The 22,646-nt window shown below is 37.8% G+C and overlaps 1 protein-coding gene across 11 annotated transcripts in view; it reads right to left on the bottom strand.

Annotated features, from left to right (window-relative positions):
• The window catches only part of LRRC4C (leucine rich repeat containing 4C), a 1,068,826-nt gene that overhangs the window by 835,285 nt on the left and 210,895 nt on the right, over positions 1–22,646 (bottom strand). The window lies entirely within an intron of this gene.

Genomic DNA, 22,646 nt, shown 5'->3' with positions numbered 1-22,646 from the left:
TGTGTTCCCTTTTTTGTCTAGGTAGTTCACACTCATCTTTCAAAATCCAGGTTGAATATCACATGTAGCAAAGAATCTCCTACTTTCTCAAGATAGATTCAGTGTCTCTCTAATGTCAGAGCATGGTCTAATGTTCAATGTTTATATTTTTATGTGATAACCATGCCACTTTTCCTGTCTTATGAAATGAGCCAAAGAAATACAAACAAGTAATACAAGGAAAGTCTGTTCTCAGAAATTGTCCAGATTTAAAATTCATATTTTTGAGATAAATATTTCTCTGAAATCATAACCGTTTGCATGTCTAAATACATATAAATTGCTTGTTATGATAACTGACCATTAATTTATAGGCTATAGGATACCTGATCATCACATCACTATTATTTATTCCACAACACATGACAAAATCAAATTGACTATTTTGCTATGTTTATGGTAGGTACACACACACACACACACACACAAACTCACAAATGGTTCTGAATAAACAAGCAATGAACTCATCATAACAGCAACATCATAATTGAGCTCATTTTGTGGAGTTTATCAAGTAATTTATGTATGAGCTATGCGATATGGATAAGCTTACCACTTAAGTTCCCTTCAGAATAATTAAATGGGAAGAATAGTTTATCTCCAGTTAAAATTCTAGACTTTATTTCCTGGCTACTGACTCAAATGACAGAATAAAATGAAGATGCAAATACATTCCTTTGTAGAAGTCACAGAGCTTAAAAATAGTAGATCGTTAAGTTTTCTATCCTTGGGGATTGAATATAAAATTCTTTTATAACTAGACCAGTCATTGGTGCAAGAAAAATAATAAATCAAAATGCAGGTTCTTCTGTCTTTGAGTCCCAACTTCTGTGTTGGTTGTCTGGAATCAAATCTGCTTTGGGTAATTTTTCTTATCTGCCTTGTATTTCAGGATTATGTGGTCAGGCAGTTTTCCATCATAACGCATTTTCTTACCAACTAAACAAGGCCATTCTGTGATATGCTCAATTGCATTTTGTCATAGAATACCCAATCCCAGGGTGATCTCATCTACAACTATGGCTTAAATTATCATCTATAGTCTCCATCTATATCCTAACACTTCACAGTTCTATATCTTTGGCTTAGATCTGTCTTGAGCTGCAATTTAAAGGCATCGTCTACCTATACCTAAACTTGGATTTTGGACAGTCATCTCAAACACAACATATCTAAAATTGAACTAATTATCTCTCATTGTCCCCAATACTATATTCTTTCTTAAGTGATCTGTATACCACTGAGTTCATGGACTTATACAAACCAGAAACTTGAGAATCTAATTAATGTCTTTCTTCTTCTTTCACATCCTTATATCCTATCAGCCACCATAGGACTGTTGGTTCTACTGCCCATATGTATTTTGAATCTGCCCATTTTTCTCTGTTCCCACTATGGATACCTGGCATCCTGCTCCAAAACACCATTCTCCTACAGGATATTTGTAAAATACATGTGATTCCTGTAACTTCTCTCCCTTAGATTATTATAACAGCCTCAAAACTGGTCTCTAAGCCTGTTTTGTTGTTGTCGTTGTTGTTATTTCAACATATTTTTCTCATTGCAGCCAAAGTAATCCTTGAAAAACCCAATTCACTCTATGAAATACTTGTTAATGTTTTCTTTGTGTGTGTGTAATTTCCAAAAGTCTAGATTATTCTGTAGAAACAAACAATTTCCAAATGTCAGTGGCTTAAACAAATAAAACATTATTTGGCGTGCAAATTGCATGTCTAATGCGGGTCAGCAGGAGTGCTCTGCTTGTCATTGGCACTCAAGGATCCAGGCCAATGGGGCCTCAGGGATCACTGAATTGCTTGAGTAATAGGGAGAATTATAAGTACTGACTTCTAAGTAAGGCTTCTGCCTGGATCGGAAGCATGGCACTTCCACGTGCTTTTAGTCAATCAGAGTAACTCAATGACTCCCCTTGACTTCAAAGGGGTGTAGAAGTGCAATCTTCACAAATGCTGAAGGAAGGAGAAGCAGAATATCTGTGAATGCATTAAGAACTACTATAGCTTTTGATTGCTGTCGGCATAAAATCCAAACACTTCAATACAATTCTAAAGTCCCAGACCTCCCTCTGCAGCTTCTTTCCCTTGACAACACATCAATAGGCAGTACTTATACAACGTCTAATAGTGATAAATGCTATGAAGATCAAATAAGTGAAGAAAAGGGTGAGGACATGCCAGAGGCAGGGCAATAAGAGTACATTTTAAGTAGGATTGTTGGGGGAGGCCCCACTGGCAACTGGTCCAGGACCTGCAGGGGGAGCTGGAGTGAGCCACCATCTCTTGGGAATGAGATTTTAGGCAGAGGAGACAGCAAGCAAGTCCCCTGAGGAGGGGCGATGTCTGGCATATTTGACTTACAACAAGGAGGACGGCGTGGTGGAATGAGAGAGAGTAGTGAAAGAGGAGTCTGTGTTCATGGGAGGGGACTAACCTGGTAGCAAAACACAAATTGCAATTGTGGGGAAGTGTTTTCTTGACTAAGACAAGATCAAAATGTGCTCCTTGTGAAAAAGGATGGAGATTTTGCTTACCGTACTTATGAGTCCTGAGCAGCCCAGTTTGGTATTTGTTTCAGCACCTCTAGAGAAGACAATAATGTAACGCTAACTGACCTGCTAAGGTCTTTGTATGATCATACCTGGCATCATCAGCCAACATCATGAAACTCAATGTCCGGTTTTCTCATGCGTTTGTTATATGTTCCTTTCTCCCTGCCTTCACCTCTGGATGGGCACTTGGACACCTAAGTAAACAACGTTCAGAATCAGGGCCTTCATCTAGATGAGTCAATTCACGAATGATATGAAATGTCGATTCCCTTGCAAACAGAAGTGGGTTTTATCGCAAACCCTCAAACTCAAACTAGAAATTCCAATTTAAGCACACCATAATGACTTCCATTTACATAGTCACATCTCTCCAGAAGTATTCTAAAGTGCCTTAATAATTATATATAGACAATTACATCACCCACCACTAAAACACAGTCATGTCTAGGGGGGAAATGCAGTCACTGTTTAATAACAAACAATACCATAATAACAAATAAAGAAAAACACTTTAACAACTGCCACAGACAAATGGGAAGGGTGGGAAAGAAGGTAGATTAAGAAGTCTGTTGTACCTCAGATTAGGACTAAGCCAGGCTACCTTGTTTAAAACCTGCATTTTGTAAAACATGTTATCTCATATTTAGTGCATGAGAGGGTTCAACATTAACTCCTTCAGTGTCAATCAGGCCCAATGTACCGGTGAAGCATGAAAGGAGCAACCAATCACCCTATTCCGGACTGCTGAACTAGAATAATTTCTGGATGCATTCCAACACAATTTTACTGCTGACCCCTTTTCCTTGTAAGAGTAAAGTTACACTGATTCAAATATTCTTTGAGAATGCACAGTAACCAAAGAAAAAGCCAGTATTTCTTAAATGCTGAACCATAGATAGCTATGTTAGATTTACAAGGGAGTTTGATAATGTTCAGATTCATGGGGCCCCATATCAGAATTTCTAAATCAGATTATTTAAAAGTAAGGCCCAGGAATCTGCATTTTAATATGCTTTCTAAGTAATCCACAAAAATATACTGGCAAATTGGGATACCCCTGGTCCAACTGGGATTAAGAAGTGAATTCATGACCCTGGGACATGCGTAATGAGCAATGGACGAGATCATGAAAACATGAACATTTAGAATTCTTTCTCCTTAGATAGCTGGGATTAGGCCCTAGGGAAGCAGTTCTCTGTGAGCTGCACAACATTCAGGGTGTAAACTCAGGATTTACAGATGGGGAAGATTTCTGAGTTTGTGTCATCTAACACTCAAATGACAAAATTGAAAACTGAGGACAAAGAGGTAATATGACTTAGCTAAGGCTACACTGGCTGCTTTGGATACTTTATAGTGGCCTTTCCACCAAAGCAACACATTTTCAGCCCAAGGGCCTGATCTGGAAATACCAAATGGACTGTGGTTGCTGTCAGTCATTTTGTCATTTCCTTCTCGTTAACTATCTAGTTCACCCCTAATAACAGTTTTCACCTCTTTACTTTCCTAACATTTTAATTTCTTTCCCTTATGTCTCTTTTCTCATAGTCACTTAAACTGGATACACTTAGTCCCTGCTTCACTTAACATCGCTTTTGGCAATAACTACAAACCATTTTGAGTTCTCACCAAGGTGGGAAGTCATTTTCAAGAAGCAGGCATGCAATGGTGCCCTGCAATGCCAAGCATATGACTTCTGAACTCTAGAGAACTAAGCTACAGTTACAATTGTGACATGAATTAACTGTATGGCACAGACCTCATATATTCACTCACTGAACAATTAGTTATTGAGCATCTACTATATCCTTGGCATTCCTGGGTGGGTGTAGTAACACAGCCATATTTTCTTCCCTTCTGGACATCACCGTCAATGAAAAAGATGAATATCAAACAATTAATAACTGTAGTAAGAGCTATATTGGAAAAGTGAAGGCTGCTGTGGGACAAGCATATCTGTATAGGAAAGATACACATAACTTAGTCAGCAGTGTGTCACCTCAAGAAGTGACACTAAAGCAGAGACCTAAGAGTTGAGAAAGAACTAGCCTGGCAGAGAGGGAGCATGCAACAATGCTGCAGAGAGCTATAAAAGTACAAATAATCTTCCTGAGATGGGAAAGAAGCTGAAAGATCAGTGTGACTAGAGCTTGAGCAAGAGGAGGGCAGGAAATAAACCCAGCAAAGAAGGATGTGGCCAGATCACGATACTGTAGATATTAATGAGCAAAATGGAGATAATCCAACTTGCCACCAGGTCATCGCTGGTATCAAGTTAGGTCATTTTTGAGAGAAGATAAAACAACAATTTTAACAGCTATGCAAACAAAAAGCATTTTTGTTTTGTCTTTTGTTGTTGTGAAATTCAATAGATTTCATGGGTAAACTTGCTATTTCCTTCCTTCTTCTAGAGAAAGGAACTTTAAATACCGAAGTCTCCAGCTGAAAAAGAGTAACTCAAATTTAAAGCAAATCAGGATGTGAGAGCACCTGCTTCTATCTTCCGTTTTCAAAGGAATTAGTAACAAAATTTGAATTTGTGTGTGTGTGTGTGTGTGTGTGTGTGTGTGTGGGCACGCGCGTGAGAGAAAGAGTGCTTGATTTACTGTGGCATTTACCAAGTCTTCAAAATGACCACCCACTACAGATGGCCTGATTGCAGTAACTCAAGGGCTGAACCCGTGCCTTATAGTATCATATCTCATATCTCAATTATCCCCATATTCCACAGGAATGTTGCCCATTTGCAGATCCCTTATCCATTGGCTAATTATTATCCTTATTGTTATACAGCTTTTGCCATCAGAAAAGTGCCTGCTACAAAGAGCCAAAAGAGTGGTGCAATAATCAACTTCCAGTATGATAAACTAAGAGGCGATGAGAAAAAAATAATGGTCAGACCTCAGCTCAACATCCTCATGAGTTGGCAATCACCAATGAGACATCTTCTCTTTCAGTTATCAGCCCTCACCTTTGGGAGAAAGAGCTTTTAAAAATTGTGGTCAATAATAAACTACAAAATACTAATAGCTACAGAACAAACTGTTTCCCATTCCAAGAGTCAAACAACTTTCCCCTTTCATTCAAAATGTTTTCCTTTTTGGTTTGGCCCTAGGGAACGCAAGACATTATATCTTCTTATTGGTTGGTATGATTCTTCAAATTTCTACCCTTATGTCCACCCCTGCAGCCACAGACACACAACCTTGCCAAAATGAGCATTAGAAGATTTTTCAAGGATTCTTTTTATAAACACCGAATTCGGAGGAAGGGGAATCTGATGCATATTGAAAAAAAGTAATCTCTGAAAGAACTGGATCTCCCAGAAGAGAAAAGTCAAAGGCACAATGAAGTATACTGTTAAGGATTAAACTACAACAGGTGTCACTAAATAGTCCTCAGAGAAGAAATTCCCCTACACTCAAGAACCAACTGCTGTCATATAGGATCATGGAGCTCTGCTGGGCTCCTTTAGGAACGCATTCTTGGTACTACCTAATGAATTAGAGAGACATCGAGCGTATCAATTAAATGCTGAGGATCAATTCCCGGCCTTCATGGATCCCCTCAGAGTATTAAAGTAAATTAGTAGTAGAAGAAAAGAGAGTCCACTGTTAATACCCATGGCGCTCTGCTTGAGCCGTGACTCATAAATGAGCTACCACAGCCTGATTCCCTTCCTAATCCTCCATGATCATCTTCCAGTAATGAGGTAAATACATAATACTAACCAGTCGCTATCACTTTGCTACTTTGCTAATGTTCAAAGGCAAGTTTAGTTCTATTAGATTTTTGTCTAGCCTGTGGACTCGCTCATCTAACATAGGCTAATGAATTTCTTTTAAAGAAAAATAAATGCCTTTACTTAAATAGTCTTTCCCTTTAAGCCATTACCTGAGAAACTACTCCAGCAGCCATTAAAACTTGTCAAAGGCGTGTGCAATGCTGATTTTAGTATAAATGTAACCATCCTGCATCCCTATGCTCAGCCCCTACTGTTTAACACTTAGATCTGATGTATTCTTCCTCCAAGTATTTGAGGATAATATAGCCACTTAATGAGTCATGTTGAAAATCCATGTTCAAATGAATGATACTCATAGACAAAGAAGAATCAAAATCGCATCTAATAGAGAATAAGGGGCCAACAGATACCATTCATATCCTCCAGCTGCCTCACAACCATCACCATTACAATGTAAAAGAAACTGCTAAAGGAATTTCTGATTGTTACTTATTCACCCAATCTTACATTACTGTGAAAAGACCCCAAATCATGAGATTTGGGGTGAACTCTTACTAGAGACAAAGAAAGTTGAGTATCTCTCTAATTTCAGATCATATGAAAAAACTAACACTTTTTTTCTCTAATCTATGTAGTGTGGACTCAAATGAAAGATTATCATATCCTCACATCAGAAAACATTCAAATCAAAGTCTGACTCTGCTCCTACCTCACAGGCATGATCTTGGATAAGCAACAAAACCTTTCTGGACCACAGTGTCTTCATCTGTACGTTATTGATAATAATTCAATATTTCATGGTTGAAATACTATTAACTTGAAAGTAACATCTCTAGAATGTTTAATTAGAAGTTGGGTAAGTTAGCTGAGTTATTTATCATGCCTCCAAAACCAATTGTCATGTATGATGTAGATATAATTTTCTACTGCCTAATAATTTCAAAATCTGCCCAGCAATTCTGATTCCCACTATACACGTAACATTACGAATGTAATATTATCCAGCAAGGACAGAGGCTCTGATGTGGGAAAGAACTTCTGAGTTATGGAAACCAGGAGAAGGCCAGAGCACCTGGAATGTATGGAGGGAAATTAAATGATGGGAACCTTGTTTGGAGAGCCAGACAGAGCACCAGTTCAAGTGGTGTCTCCGAGTCACGTTAAGCAGATTGGATGCTTGTGCCATGGAAAGGTTTAAAGGGAAAAACGATGTGATCACATTTACATTTTTAGAAATTGTTTGCAGCATTAAGATTGTGACAGATTAAAGAGAGAAAGTGTAAAGGAAAGGAAACCCAATAGGAGGCTATTTTAATTAAGATAATGACCTGTGTCAAGGTGGTGGGAGAGGGATGAAAAGAAACACATAGACACACGGGTATCTTTTGAAATTAGAATGAGAGGAGAATGAAAGAAGGCGGTGGTGTTAAATACCAAGTTGAAATGGGGAACTAGGAAATAAAATCCTAGGATAATACATTTTTCCCCACCTTCAGTCTATTTCAATTCTAACTGGCTAGCTCATATCCCACTTCTCTGCTTTCACAAAGCAGCTCCACGTCTCCACCCCGACATGCTCCTTCTCAGAAGGGGATTCACTCACTGGGATTCTTCTTGACAACTTACCTAGGACTGTGGTTAACCAGTCTTGTATTTATTGCCCTATAATTAGACTTCAAAAAAAAAAACCAGAAAAGCAGGAGACGTTAAACAACCATATGTGAGCTTGTGTTACATATACTTGTAAAGACTGACATTCAGCACTCTGTGTGATCTGATAGACCACTGACACTTCTGCAAGAGCACTTGCTTTATTTTTATCTTCTGTAAAAGTGGAAAGGGATGTCTTTTTATCCTGTTGCCCCAGGTGGAGGGCAAGAGGGGTGAAGGACCAGAGAGGCGAAATTCAAACCTACTTGTGAAATGTAAACAGCTTCATCTGCTAATGGCCTTGAAAGCCTTGTAATTAAGACAAACTGCAAAGTAAACAGACAATTAGCTTGTTCTTTTGGGGTGTCAACAGGAGAATTCAAACATTTACTGGAAAAACTCAGTGGATAGAGAACGCCTTCTAGACAGGGTTTTATTCCTCTTGTTGTAAGAGCACAGTGCCAGGTGCTTAACTTATTAAGTTTGCAAGAATGAATGAAACAAGGAATGAATGAATGTTCCCCTGCACTGTATTCATCACGAACTGTGCATATAGATTTCCTAGTCAACACCGATGCAGATGCATTGGCTAAACAGCTTAAAAATGTTGTACGCCTGACTGAGTACATTTGTGTTTATCTACAATTGCATACACAAAAATATATCAGCAAACCAGGGGCTCCATGTTTAAATCTGAAACGATGTGGCGCTGGTTTGACCATCGTTTATTTTCAAACATGCTGCATCTGCAGAACGTTGGGTAATGATGATGAAAGCCCTTTCAGAGTAATTACAATCCAATCACTGAGCACCGAGCCCCTTCTGAAGACCACTGTCACGTGCGCAGCTCCTTAGAAATTCACGCCTCTTGCCACAAAGACAAAAGTGCTGCTGCAGTAATTTACTGTTGTATATTCCAATAATGAGAATTTGAATGATGAAATGTGATAGCATCAGCTGGCCTCGGCTCATCTGTATTAATAATTGATCAGTGTAATCTGTCTTCACCCCTCCATGGCCTCTTTTCCCCAGTGATTTTCTCCTTAAGGGTAAAGTGGTTTTATTCTGCAGTCTGTATAAATTTATCTTAATAGTGCTTTATTCATTTCAAGACTATTGGGTTGCACTTGGTCCCACACATTATTTTTATTTTAAATTAGGGTAGACCTCGCTAAGCCAAAGTTCCCTAGATCCACAGTTTACCTAGAAATTTCTATAATTTACATTGAGTGTTAAAATAATCTATCTTGAGTGCCAAGAGCCTCTTGTGGATTTCCTACTTCATTTATGCTATGAAAAACTTTCCCTGCTCTTTCAATTGGCCTTAGAATTGACCAATTGTAGCCGAAGTCTCTTTGCCTGATTCAACGTGGTCCTTTCCACTCTGCGGCCAGTTTAGCTAAATCCATCTGCCTTTCAGCCTGTTGGTCATCCAAAATGGGAAAGAAAAGCGAAAGAGAACACCAGTTCCCATCATTGACAGCCAATGTTGTAGTGACCCTGTCAAACTGTGAATATGCCAGCTTTATAAAGAACTCATGGCAAAGCTATTTGGTGATGTTAACCAGAGGGAGATCCCAGCAGAGGTCTAGCAGGCTGAGATGTGCACTCTAAACCTTCAGGGACGGCTGCATTTGACCCAGGGAGCTTTGGAACGGGTCGCAGATGACACGAGTCCTGGACATCTCCTGTCTACCGCTGCACCAAGCACAGCAGCTCCACCTTTATCCATTTTATTTGTTGATGCATCAAATATATTTGAAAAAGTGTTCTGCGCTTAAAAGAAGTGATCACTTGTCTGAGGCACAGACCCTGATTTTGGAGTCAAATACACCAGTTGAAACCTCCTGTGACATATCTTGCTATCTGATTTTGTAAACTACAACTAATTTCTAGTCAGTGGAAGACAATAACCCTTAAGGACACTCCCGGATCTAAGAAGATAGGTAGAATTTGCTTGTTATCTATATCTATCTCCATCTCCATCTCCATCTCTATCTAACTCAGATCCTTTTCAGTTATTATTCCCATGGACCCCAGATAGCCACATGGGGCTTCATTCACTTCAACTGTTTCTACTTTAATATCAAGTTTTCATAGAACTATCATAGACCTCTATTTGAAATAGCATAACCCCATGACCCATTGGCCCTGTACCAGGATTTATTTACCTCCACAGCACCTGACTTACTACACACTGATATTTGTCATTGGTCCAGTGTCTTTTCACACTTTCACGTAAGCTCTATGAAATCGGGACTTGTCTTTGTTATTGCCTTATTGACAAGACTGGAATAGTGCTTGGCACACAATAGACATTCAATATATATTTGTTGAATGTATAAGCACCAAAAAATTTTGAAGTAGTTATTACCAAATAAATGAAAAAAGAGAAAAAGGATTTAAAATATCCTGAGGGGTCCTGGATTCCAGCACTGTCGTTATTGTTAGCTCAGTGGATAACATTTGGTTTATGAGTTCGTGTTTGGACATTCTTATATCAAGGGAATTCAGGGGCTGAGACTATATGATTATGATTATATAGAAATAAATCCCATTACCTTTTCATTCTCATTTTCACGTCATGTGTAATTCCCTCAATTATCGGTGAAACCTGTGACTTGTTTCTAACCCACAGAACATAGCAAAGGTGACAGGATGTACATAACCACATTACATGAGATTATAATGAGCATCTTGCTGGGAGCTTCCCTCCCTTGCTGGCTTTAAGGAAGCAAATGGCCATGTTAGGGAGGCTCATGGGACAATGAGGGCTGTTTTCAGATCCACCGCCAGTGAGAAAGTGAGGCCCTCTGTCCCACAACATACGATGTACTGAATGCTGTCTTGGTAGTTTGAAAGTAGACCCATCTTCAATCAAGCCTCAAATGGGACCACAACTCCAACCAACACCTTGACTGCAGCCTTGCAAGATAGATCCTGAAGCAAAGGATCCATGAGGTCACGCTGGACTCCTCACTCACAGAAAAATATACATAATAAACGTGTGTTGTTTTAAGTTACTATATCTCTAGTAATGTTGCTATGCAATAATAGATAACCGATACAGAGATGAAATATGCCTTTTGCTACAATGGCGGGTTTACCAGATGTACTGAGCCTAACATCTGTGGAGGTGAAGGAGCTAGTTATGCCTCTGCAGTCAGCGTTCCTAATTTTGCAGAGAACACTAAAGGAGTAAGCTTCATTAAGACAAACACAAAGAAATAAGTGATGCTTCACCCGGCTCCATATTTTCCTTATTGGACTACTGTGAAGTGAGCGAAGATGTATATCATAGTTCCCCCTCTGCTCTTCTGTTTTTTCTCACAGGCCCATCCATCTCTCTTCTCCCAAGTTTATTTCCCCCGGCGTCAATACTTCATCATTTTTTTTTCCTCTTTAGTTTAAAAAAACAAATCATATTGTTCACAAGTGCCCTTTGCAAACTGTTCGCCAATGTAAACATTATTTAAATCAGTGTTTGTCAGAACCCGGCATGGTCTTTTCACAAATGCTGGCTGGATAAACTATAAACCAATAAGTAATCATAATCTAGTCATTGAAAAGTGCCCTTAATTAGTCCACCGAGACCAAGTCATTCAAAATATCAAATTTATTCACAATGCACAAAATGTCAATTTTCTGTATGACTATCAAACAGGAATGTTTCAGAAACTCACAAAACATTGGGAAAAAGTCCAGCCAGAGGATATGCAGACATCCTTCTGCTTTTGGCTTCAAGAACTTTGTCTGGATGAAGATATTTTTCCCCAAAAACTAAAGCACGTAAAACTTACGTATAGCAAGAGGATAGAGATATGCATCGGCTTAGAGAAACATGCCTATTTTATACTTCCATGAAGTCAGATGCAGAATAATTTGCTAACATTGAAACAGAGCTTACATTATGTGGAATGGAAGGATACCATGAACAATGAAGTAAGCAAGTTGTCTAAACGTGTGAAAGGAGTAAGCTTCCTTTCTTGTGTCTTCCTTTAAGTTAGAGTATATACAAAATCAGAGTCAGTACTGTATCACATGTAGTAGATATAAAGCTGGTCCTTTGCATCCAAGGTAACTTAATAAACACAGAAGTTAGTCCCTTTGAGGAGGACGAGAGCAGGGGAAAGAGCTCCACTTCCTTTCTGCTCAGACTTCTTTGAGATAACAAAATAATAACAATAATTGATGAGGTAGTTTTTTGACCCTTCCTTTTTCATTGACGGCTTTTAAAATTTCTCCTAATTTGTTGTTTTCTTTGCTCATTTGAATCTCTTAGAATGGATAATCCCAGTAGTTTTAAATTATAATCCCAGTTTTGCCAGCACCTTATAACTTACTTAAACCTGCTAACATCTCCAAAGCTGTTTCCTAACCTTTTCATAAAAGTCCTTAAACTAGATAATACTAGCTTCCATAACAGAAGATTCCCAAGTCTCCCAGCAGCTTACCAAAATAAGTTTATTTCTTGTTCACTTAATAGTTTATTAAGGTGTTTGGTGGTTAAATTTTTACACATGAATGAGTTATTAAATTCCTTTTATTTTATACCCCTGCCATCTCCCAGGGCTTCAGAATCCTTTATTTCTAGCCAGCAGCTGAGGAAAGAGAAGGTGGAAGACCTTGTTCAATTATTTCAAAGTGTGACACCCATCAGTTCTGCTCAAATTCTATCAGTGAGAATGAGTCACATGGCCAATAAGAATGAGAGGGACTAAAAATTAGGTCTAAGTTGAGCAACCATTTCTACCAACAATCTGTGCTATGGAAAGGAAACACAAATCTTCAATGAACAGTTAATAATCTCTCCAAGAGGAATGATCTCTGATGTTTCTCCTAGTTCTATAATAATATGCTTTTATTATATAAATCTGATATCCTAAGCTAAAGTATAAAAATGTAAAGTATAAAAATATAAAGTATAAAAATATGAAAAAGAAGGAACATAGAAAGGTGAATTTTAGAAAACAAATCTCCCATGGAGTCTCATTAAATCCAGATATAAAAAATACACTTCAAGCTGTACATTAAAACAGATTTTTGAATAAAAATCCATGGAAACACAATGATATACATGGAAAAAAATATCAACACATAATTTTATCATCATAAGTAATCTCTTGTGGAAGCTATAATTCTGGCAACAATCTATCTAGGACAGCTAATCAATTTTTACTAATTATCTGCTATATGCAAAGCACTATCCTGGGTATAGTGGTAGAAATAAGATGAACGCAAACACTTTATTAAATGGGTAAATTATCTCATCGAAGGAGCAAAACAACACTAATACAAACTAAAAATATAACAGATGAATGTTAGACTCAGATATTTTCTTTAGAGAGAGTGGTTGGAAGACATTTTTTGTAGTAATAAGAATTTCGGCTGGGCCTCGGAATTTAGATGGAGATTGAGAACATGAAGATGAGGGAAATTATTTTCTCTTCACAAGCCCGTGCTTCCAACCTTTCATGTAGTACTTATCCATAAAATAGACCAAAGGAATAATAAGTTTCTGTCCATGGATATTAGTGAATTATGTATCTGTTCATACACGTATTTTTTTTTCTGTCACTGATTTACTGTTTTCTTATTTGAGTTCTCCTAGGTGTCCCAATTTGCTCATGTAAGCCAGCTCCTTTGTTCTGAGCTTTTAAAGTTACGTCGTTTGTATTTGCTCTATACTCAACTAATATCATCTCCATGACATTTGCAAATGGCAATTTGAATATTTTCTAAATGCACTACTGTCCGTGTATCAGCACCTCAACCCAAAGTCCATATGAATTTGAAAGACATGTCTCCCTCATGTGATATGTACATGTTCCTTCATGATCTGGGACATTTTGTTCCAAGAAAGAAACACACCTTTAGTTAACATTTGACTTTTGAGGAAAGGACAGAAACAACAGCATTAAAAATGCAAATTAAACAAACGAAAGAGTGGTTAGAAATCAGGTCAAATAGAGTAGCTCTTTCATTTTCTAGATAAGGAATACGAAAGCTAAATGATTTATCCAAAGATACTGATCAACATAACAGTAGTGTGATGATGAGAACCTATATGATAAACTTACAGAGTGACAATTTATAATTTTCAATTTGAGTCCGTCAGACTCATTCTTTAGGCCATAATGGGGGAAATTGAAAGACTAAGATTACATTGTGAAAGAGAGGGGAAATAAATATTTTTTGACTAATGATTATCTAGCACTTACTAGAAGGTCTCAGTTTTGGTTGGTTCTATAATGAAGGAAGGAAGGAAGGAAGGAAGGAAGGAAGGAAGGAAGGAAGGAAGGAAGGAAGGAAGGAAGGAAGGAAGGAAGGAAGGAAGGAAGGAATGCATACATGAATGCTAGGATATATAGATGGATAGCTAGATGGGTGGGTGTGTGAATGGAGGGATGGATGCATGGGATGACACCTCTTCTCGTGTGATATTCCAACATATTTGAAGATTTTCTGTGAAATTGAAACTCAGCCTCAGCAGGGACTGACAATTCATTTAATGCCAAGATCTAATTAGTCATTCAGTGATAACAATTTTTAATAACTCCTATCTCCAGTATTCTGCAGGTAATCATCTAAACGTCTGATAAAAACAAACAATAAGAACCCTTTATTCTCTTGAGTCAAGTGCAGTGGACTGAAGGGAAGATGGACGTTAAAGTCTTTTATTCCATAGCTTAAAATTTCTTGTTGTTTCCCTGGACTAAACCCTGAGAATAAGAAGCGGAATTACTGATCTGAATGGAGGAAGTTCTGTGCATAGAAGTACCATTTTGCTGGGACAGCAAACAAGTTACAGTTATACTGAACTTCAAGTGGTATAATTGCAGGAAAGTAAGGATTTTTTGTGGTTGTTTGTCAGTGGATTCATCCACAAAACTCTGCACACCAGCATTCTTCATAGATACAATATAAGACAATGCTATTTTGGAAAATAAGCCCTTTGGCTAATAAGTCCAGAATCAGATCTTTCTGTTTCTAAGAGATGCCTGAGGTGGTGGGTCCTGACACTTAGCTTGACATTTGGGAAGACAGGTTTATCAATTTATTGGGCTCTGAAACCCAGCTGGTACTGAGCTTAAAAAAAAAACAACTTCTGGAAAATAACAAGAAAGGAAAACTGATTGTCCTACACATTATGTTCTGTTCTCTAGAGGATTTACAGGTATGATATTATTCCCAGAAATGTTCAAAACCACTGAATAGCTCCTGTTTTAAAGGAAATCTATAGGGCTCCCCCTGAAGTCCTTACTAGAAAAACATAGTCATAGAGACAGTTTTTCTCTCCAGATACAGATGGAATTTCTTTTAATTGACAATAGACACTTCCTTCTGTACCATTTGCCCTAGTAGGTAGTAAATTCTTCTCAGTCATCTCAGATAGCCACTGTTCTCTTGACCCGGCCCAAGATACTTCTTTCAAGATTTATTCCCATAAAACAACTGAAAATAAGGAATTTACTTAGTCATTCTACATCTTAGTTTTGAATAAGACTTGGATAACAATACCCACTTCATGAAATAACAGTGATAATAACAGTGATACCTTATAAATAAACAGCCCATCATATTGCTTGGTATACTGTAGATGCTCAATAAATAAGAGCTGATACCAATAACAGTAAAATTCACCACGACCTCTACCATCACCTCTGGTATTGTCATCATCACCAACATCTTTATCTCAAGACTATTCTATCTTTTTTATTTTTCCTGAGAAAGACAGAAATGGAAACTTTCTGTAAAAAACAAAGTTGAATGGTATTTAAAATACACATTAATTTAAAACGCGTTGCAATTATTTAAAAAAAACTTTTAAAAATCTATGACAAAAATAGTGAATAACAGTAAACAATTTTGGTAACGAAGGAGTTCACAGATGTTTGAAATATTAAATTTACACTGTTCTCCTATTATATGTGCCTTAGCTGCTGTCTGATTCCTAGACATAAAATATATTCATGTACTACACATCACTCTAAGATTCCTTAGTTATATTCTCCATTTAAAAATAGAATATCATGGAGGAAATCTACATGACAGTTACCCAGGTTAAAAAACATAATTTCAGGTATAATTAATAATAATCTTTTATTTTTTCAGGAAATGAAAAATAATAAAATATTTAAATAACTATTATTAGTATCAATGTTTTCAGGATTCAGAAAATGCCAACAAACATAATTTGACTGTAAAGTGAAGCACTTGCTTCAAAGAGGAGGTTATGCAAGCATTTGCTAATCTATATATTGGAATCCAAACAAAGAAAGCACATATATCTCCTCTCTGCAAGGGGAGCCCTTCTGAAAAGAGAATTTTAAACAAAAGATATGGAGGGGAGTCATGGCAAATAAAAAAATATGGCCAACTTTAGTCTATGGGCAAGATAGTCAATTTTCTCAGAGATCTTTTTCAAGATGCACTAGCTACCAATATATTGGCAGACAGTGATTTCATCAATGCAACAAAGTCCAGAGAAATAATCAGGAGACAACATGTCATTCAAACTTTACATAAATATAAAGAGTAGAAGCATGACCCCTTAAAGCTCTACATTTACTCAACTATCAGTTCAACTATTTACTCAACTATTGAGTAAAATCTAGAATTCAGGTATCCTAACTACTGTTTTAGTTATTTCATCCCTGGGTCAAAATTTCTCTGAAAGTGTGAGGTACTAGGTGCCTTTGTTTATTGAAGAATTAAGTATTGGTAAGTTCAATCAACAAACAAATGTTTACTGAGAGTAGATTGTTTTGCCTTTGTATGGCACTGATAATGTAGCAATATAAAAGACACCTGTACCAGCTATCACATGTTCTGCAAAAGTAGGAAAATTCTCAACAAAACTCAAAACACGTTTGAACAGTAAGATACTTAGTAATTTTCAAAACAGCAAATTAAGAGATGGTTATTCCCAAGTTTATTCAATGGTTAAATTATGTTTCCATAGATTTAGCATTTTTCCATATTCCTACTATGCTCAGCCTTTGAGGATTTCTTCCTTAATAATCAGAAAATGACTACAGCAGCTCCAAACATTTCATCCTCACGCTACCATCCTCGAAAATGGGAAGGGATTGGCAGGCCTCCGGTGTATCTCTTTCTTGGGAAAGAAATTCTTTCTCGCCTATTCTCCTATGTCTCATTGGCCAGAACTGGGTTTTCTGTTAAAGTTTAGCAGAAAAGGAGTAGGGAAACTGAAAAGTTGGTGATTTCAACCACTATAGCAGGAGACAGGGTCTTCCAACAAGAATACAGGGGGTTGGGAAAGGCTGTACGGCAACTCGCAGAGTTTATCATATGACCCCTCTCTGGACAGTTTTGCAGACAAATGAAACAGAACATTTCTGGGCACTTCCATATGTAAACTTTATCTTAGAATGCAAATGCAAAATCAATAGGACTTTGTAGCTATGGTGAGAAGTTTGAAATTTATTTCAGGTACAGTAGGGAATTTGTAGATAGGTTTGTTGAACATTTGCTTTGGCTGAAATCTGTTCTACAAATTTTCATGTAGAGCATTTTATATGACTTTTTATAATCCCCCAGAGAACTCATTGCTTATGATACTCCAGCCATGAGGGAGGCCCTTCCCTTGATTCCTAGAATCCACCAAGATAAGTCCAGGTGCAGAAATTTTACACTTGTCGAACCTTCTATCGGCAAAGCATTTTCATAGATCGATTATCGTCTGGCTCCTCAGAATTCCGATCTTGGCCACAAAGTCACCTTCTCAGCCGTCCTTCCCACAGGACCCAGATAAAATGTGTGCACTCTTCACCCCCCAGTATCATTCCCATTTTAAAGATAGGTAAATCAAGCCTCTGTGACCTGCTCAAAATTATACAGCCAATGGTCATTTTCATTGTACTATTTACTTGTATAAAAGCTTATATTTAAAAAAAGAAAAGAAAACATGTACTCTCTTGTGAGTCTCTAGCTTTTAATCCTGCTTCCTCTCTTCATAGACTTCTCATTTCTGAAAGGTTCTTTTTTTCACTTCTTTGATGTTTGCTTTGAGAGGTAGAATATAAGCTTCACAGAGGGAGGGATAGTTGTTTATAGTTTTATCTTTAATTTCTAGAATAATAGTGACTATCAGTAGGTACTTTAAATAATTTTTGAAGGAAGTACAGTATGAATGAATTGTTCTGAAATGTGTTAAAAATCAGAAAATTTCCAGGGAGTGAAAAGACATTTCATTGATAGTATAACAAGGCTTTCCATAGGTGTTCAAATCCTAGCAACTTGTTCCTGCTTTGTTACACCTGAATATATGTTCAGAGAGAGATTTGTTCTCCTCCAGGAGCAGGGGGTTTCTTTGGTACACTTTCTATTCTTATTTTGCTTTACTCAGGTAGGTTTAACCTACCTAATCCTTTTTTAAAAGTTCCAATTTATATTTACAATCATTACTCTATGTCTCTGCATTCCTAGACACAGGGCTTGCTTTACCTATAGCAAAATAGGTAGCCACGTGAGATATTTCTAGAGCAGAGGGTAATCACCTTCCCCTTGGTTTCAAACTATCCTCTTGCCTCCTGCCTCCACCATTACCTGTTTCATCTGTGCTTAATTATCATTCTCTGCTCAAAACATCACCTTCCCAAACTATCTTCTTTCAAAACACGGTATTTCTGCAACTAGCAAATTATGGAATGATTAACACTCCAATCAGGACCATTTAATTAAAAAAAAAAATTGTAAGTTAACCCAGCAATCCATGGAGAAGAATGTTCAGGACCTCAGCCAGGAAAGTAGTGGGGGTTGGAGGATGAGGCGATGTGATGGGAAAAAAAAAAAAGGAAAAAAACAGGGCAAACTCCACATATGGAACTTATCTAGGATAGCAATCAGTTGCATTCTTGTTGCAGTTTATACTTCTCAGTTTGAATGTTTATTTCAGTTGTCCTGGAATAGGGGGACTAAAGGAGATTATGGGGGATACAAGACTAAGAGAGACCTCTCTCCCTGCAATGTGGCCCCATCAAGGCAAACCTCCCTCTTTTAAAATCTGCCTTCTGCTAGGCCTGTGTGGTGGGGTGAAAAGTTTAAATGGTTGTAAATACCTGTAAGACAAAGCAAAAGGCTCCAAAGATTTGACATGTGCAGAGTAAGAGTCTCTATTTAAAGAAAACGAACAGTAGTTGAAATTAACCAAGAAGGTGCCTCTTCTTTTTGGAACCAGTCAGGGAACTTGCGCTCCCAACAGCGACTGCAGCGTGACACCTAGTGGCAGCTCTAGGCTTAACCCTTCAGGTTCTGAGAGAAGCACCCAGTCCAACAAGATTTTTCAAAACTTTTGTTCTGGTGGCCCTAATTTTACTTCTCTGAGAGGAAAACTACTTATTTCATGGGAAAAGACAATTAATTCCTAGAACTGATATTTTGGTAGAAAATGTTAACCAATACTTTTGAAGATGGTAGCTAAGCTACTTTATTTTCTGATGTATAAATTGGCTTTTGCTAAGAATCTGAAGAATCTTCCCACCCCCACCAAATATCCGCCTATTTACAAATTCAAAGACCTGAAGCCCTTTCCTTGGTATGCTAACTAGTATTTATTCTCACTTAAAAAAAAAAAAAAAAAGAAAAATAATTATAAGTATCTCAAAAGGAGATTATGCATTACTTTTCTTTGAAAGGTTTTAGCATTGGCAAATTTTCTTGAAAAAAATGTTCATTATTTAAAATTGTTTATACAAACATGAGCCCTGTTGGTTTTGTTTGCTTTTGTGCACTTTTTTGTTGTTGTTGTGTTAAGTTGAATTTCTTTAAGCACCCAAGAAGCTTTTGGCTGCTCAAGCTGCACATACCCAAACTTCAGCAAATGAAGGATGTATAGACCAAAGTGGTGGTGGGGGGGAAACAAACAACTTTTAGCTCCACCCTGGTCCTCCTAGGAGTTGCCCTGCCCCATTTGTGGTACACTATCATCTTGGGCTACTTCTAGAATTTGATGTCTCTTGGACACACCAACTCTTCCCTGAAAGGACAGTGTCCAACATTTCATGGTCTCTCTCTCCTAACTAATGTGATCGGGTCAGCATGAACAGGCTAATGAAAAGGCTCCAAATGCAAAGGTTAAAATGAGATGGGCTTGTGAAAACTGGACCTCTGGTGACATTAACTCAACTGTTTTGTTTGGTGCATAGTGACAGCGGGGAGAATTACAATGAATCATTAGGATATCCCACCATCTCTGTATCGCCCATCTATATGTGGTATTAGTACTAATTCACCAGTTAATTGAGGAGTTAATTCTGCTGCTCCCTCCCAAGTTTATACATGAAGCTGAAAGTAAGGATTTTTTGTATTTTTATATAATGGTTCTCTTTTGTTAACTGTCATTCACTGAGTGCCCTTTGTATATGCTTTCTTAAGAATCCTCAAATGAGCCCAAAATAGAGCCTTCTGTCCCTATTTTAGAGATAGGACAACTGACCCTTAGTGACTGGCTCAATGTCCTTCAGCTTGTAAATAGCAGAGCTGAGATAGAAATGCGTTTGTCTCCAATATTCTTTCCTTAAGCTTCTCTTTAAATACTTGGAGTTAAAAATGGCAACTCTTTGGTATAATTTTCCCCCCAAAATCTATTTATCTCAGAGACTCATGATATATATTCATACGTAAACGTACATATAGACAATGTACCAAACAAGTATGATGTTATAATGCTGTGATCCAAAGTCATTTGAAACCCTTGCTTTGAAAACAGATCTTGTTTATCAGCTTAGGCTATGTTCATCGCAGAAATTGTAGAAGGCCTTATTCTTCAGGAAAGTCAGTCCTAAACTCAGCGATCTACTGTTTTATCTCTCATTCCTCCCGACGTCTTGAGGATGGCCTATAGATAGACATCTGGCCAGAAAAAATGGCAATTACTCTGTCTAGCTTTCATTCTGAGGCTCACATGTACTTGAGAGCCCCATAACAAAAATCAACAATATTTTGAATATAAAACCTTTAATTTTGCAAATGTCATCTAAGTTGCTGAGGAAAAGGCAGTTGCTTTGGTAACCGGGAGTCAAACACTGGACAGCCTTAGATGGAGCATTACAATTACAAGCCTGAAATTTTGCTTGGAAGCAATTTTTTTCTGAAGCCATTGGTTTTCGATGATTAATATTTCTTTAAATAAATTTGCAAACTTTATTTTGATATGTATGAGAATACCTGTATCCTACAAACTCAGACCCCAAAATACAAAGGCTACAAAGCTACCACCGTGGAGGGAATAGACTAGTGGTTAAAAGCAATTTGTTACTGGAACCAGACTATCTGGTGAACATCTCAGCTCTACAACTTATGAGTCACGTTGGACATCACAGTCAACCTAGTATATGGAAAGCTCTTAGAACGGTGCCTGGAACAATGTAAATGATCAATCTAAATACCAGAGGCAGTATTGCTGAGAATATATCTGTTTACACAGCTTTCACAGCCCAAAATGCTTGCCTTTCAAGGTAGCCTATGGGAGGACATTTTTTTGGAGAAGTCACTGACAGGCGACGTTTATGAAACGTAGGAGGCATTTCACCAGATATGTTTTTCTTCTTCCCTTTCTTCTTCTCTCTCTCTCTCTCTCTCTCTCTCTCTCTCTCTCTCTAGCCACATGCAATTGTTAGATCGAAATGAGTCCTCACATTTTTTTTTTTCCAGATGATAGATGGCAAAACTAAAATAGGTCCTCTTGCGATAATGTTTTTAGTGTCCAGCTGGTAGAGACAGGAAAAGCAATTTCAGTGAGACAAGAGCCTTCAAGAACAGATTTGGAGCGAAAGTACTCTCCTGGCCTTCTAGAAATAGAAGTGCCATGATGCAGACTGCAAGGAATTAAGATTATCCACAGAGACATTTTTGCTGCTCAGTAGGAGGAAATAATGGAAAGTCTAAGGCAAGAATGGCCCTGCCAGCTCCAGACTAGGCCAGCTTGCCCAATGAGACCAGTATTGACCTGACAGGGCTCTGTCTTCTGCTTTGAGCATTTAATGTCTTGGGTGTATCATGACTGTTGCAGAAGTTGGTTGGTGCCCACATCCCTAGTGGACAACCTCCAGCCAGCCCAGCACTTGGCTAATGGAGAAGTCTAGAGATTGGCAGCCAAGCAACACTGCATAGAGAGACACTGCTTTCTTCCTGAGAAAGAGACCATTCTCAGACTCATGGTTTTCAAAGAAACACTCTACTTCTCGCTCCCAGAAATTTGCTCCCAGAGTCAAGACTATGTTGAATGGCATTATCTAATTGTCAATAAAACTATTCTATTCAGTACTTAATGTTTGTCTTTAGTTTTTCTTTTCCTTTTTGTTTTCCAGCTTTATTGCAATATGATTGACAAAAATCATGTATATTGAAGGTGTGCAACATGATTTTTTTTCTTTAGTAGTACAAAAATATATTGAGCACCTTTATTGTGGGCCAGGCACTATGGAATATAATGATGACCAAGTTAGACAAAATCCTGGGCAGCAAGTGTCAGGGAAGGGAAATAATAAACAAGGCTATGGATAAATAAACAAGATAATTATAAAGTATGACAGCATATACTGAAATGATGAGAAATGGTGCAGGTCACCTGGAGGGTTGCCCACTTCCGATTGGATGGTTAGAAAAGGCTTTTCTGAT

The sequence above is a fragment of the Rhinolophus hipposideros genome (genome assembly GCF_964194185.1).
Source record: "Rhinolophus hipposideros genome assembly, chromosome: 10".
Taxonomy (NCBI): Eukaryota; Metazoa; Chordata; class Mammalia; order Chiroptera; family Rhinolophidae; genus Rhinolophus; species Rhinolophus hipposideros.
The sequence above is the reverse complement of the archived record's forward strand: the minus strand, read 5'-3'. Positions and strand labels throughout refer to the sequence as shown.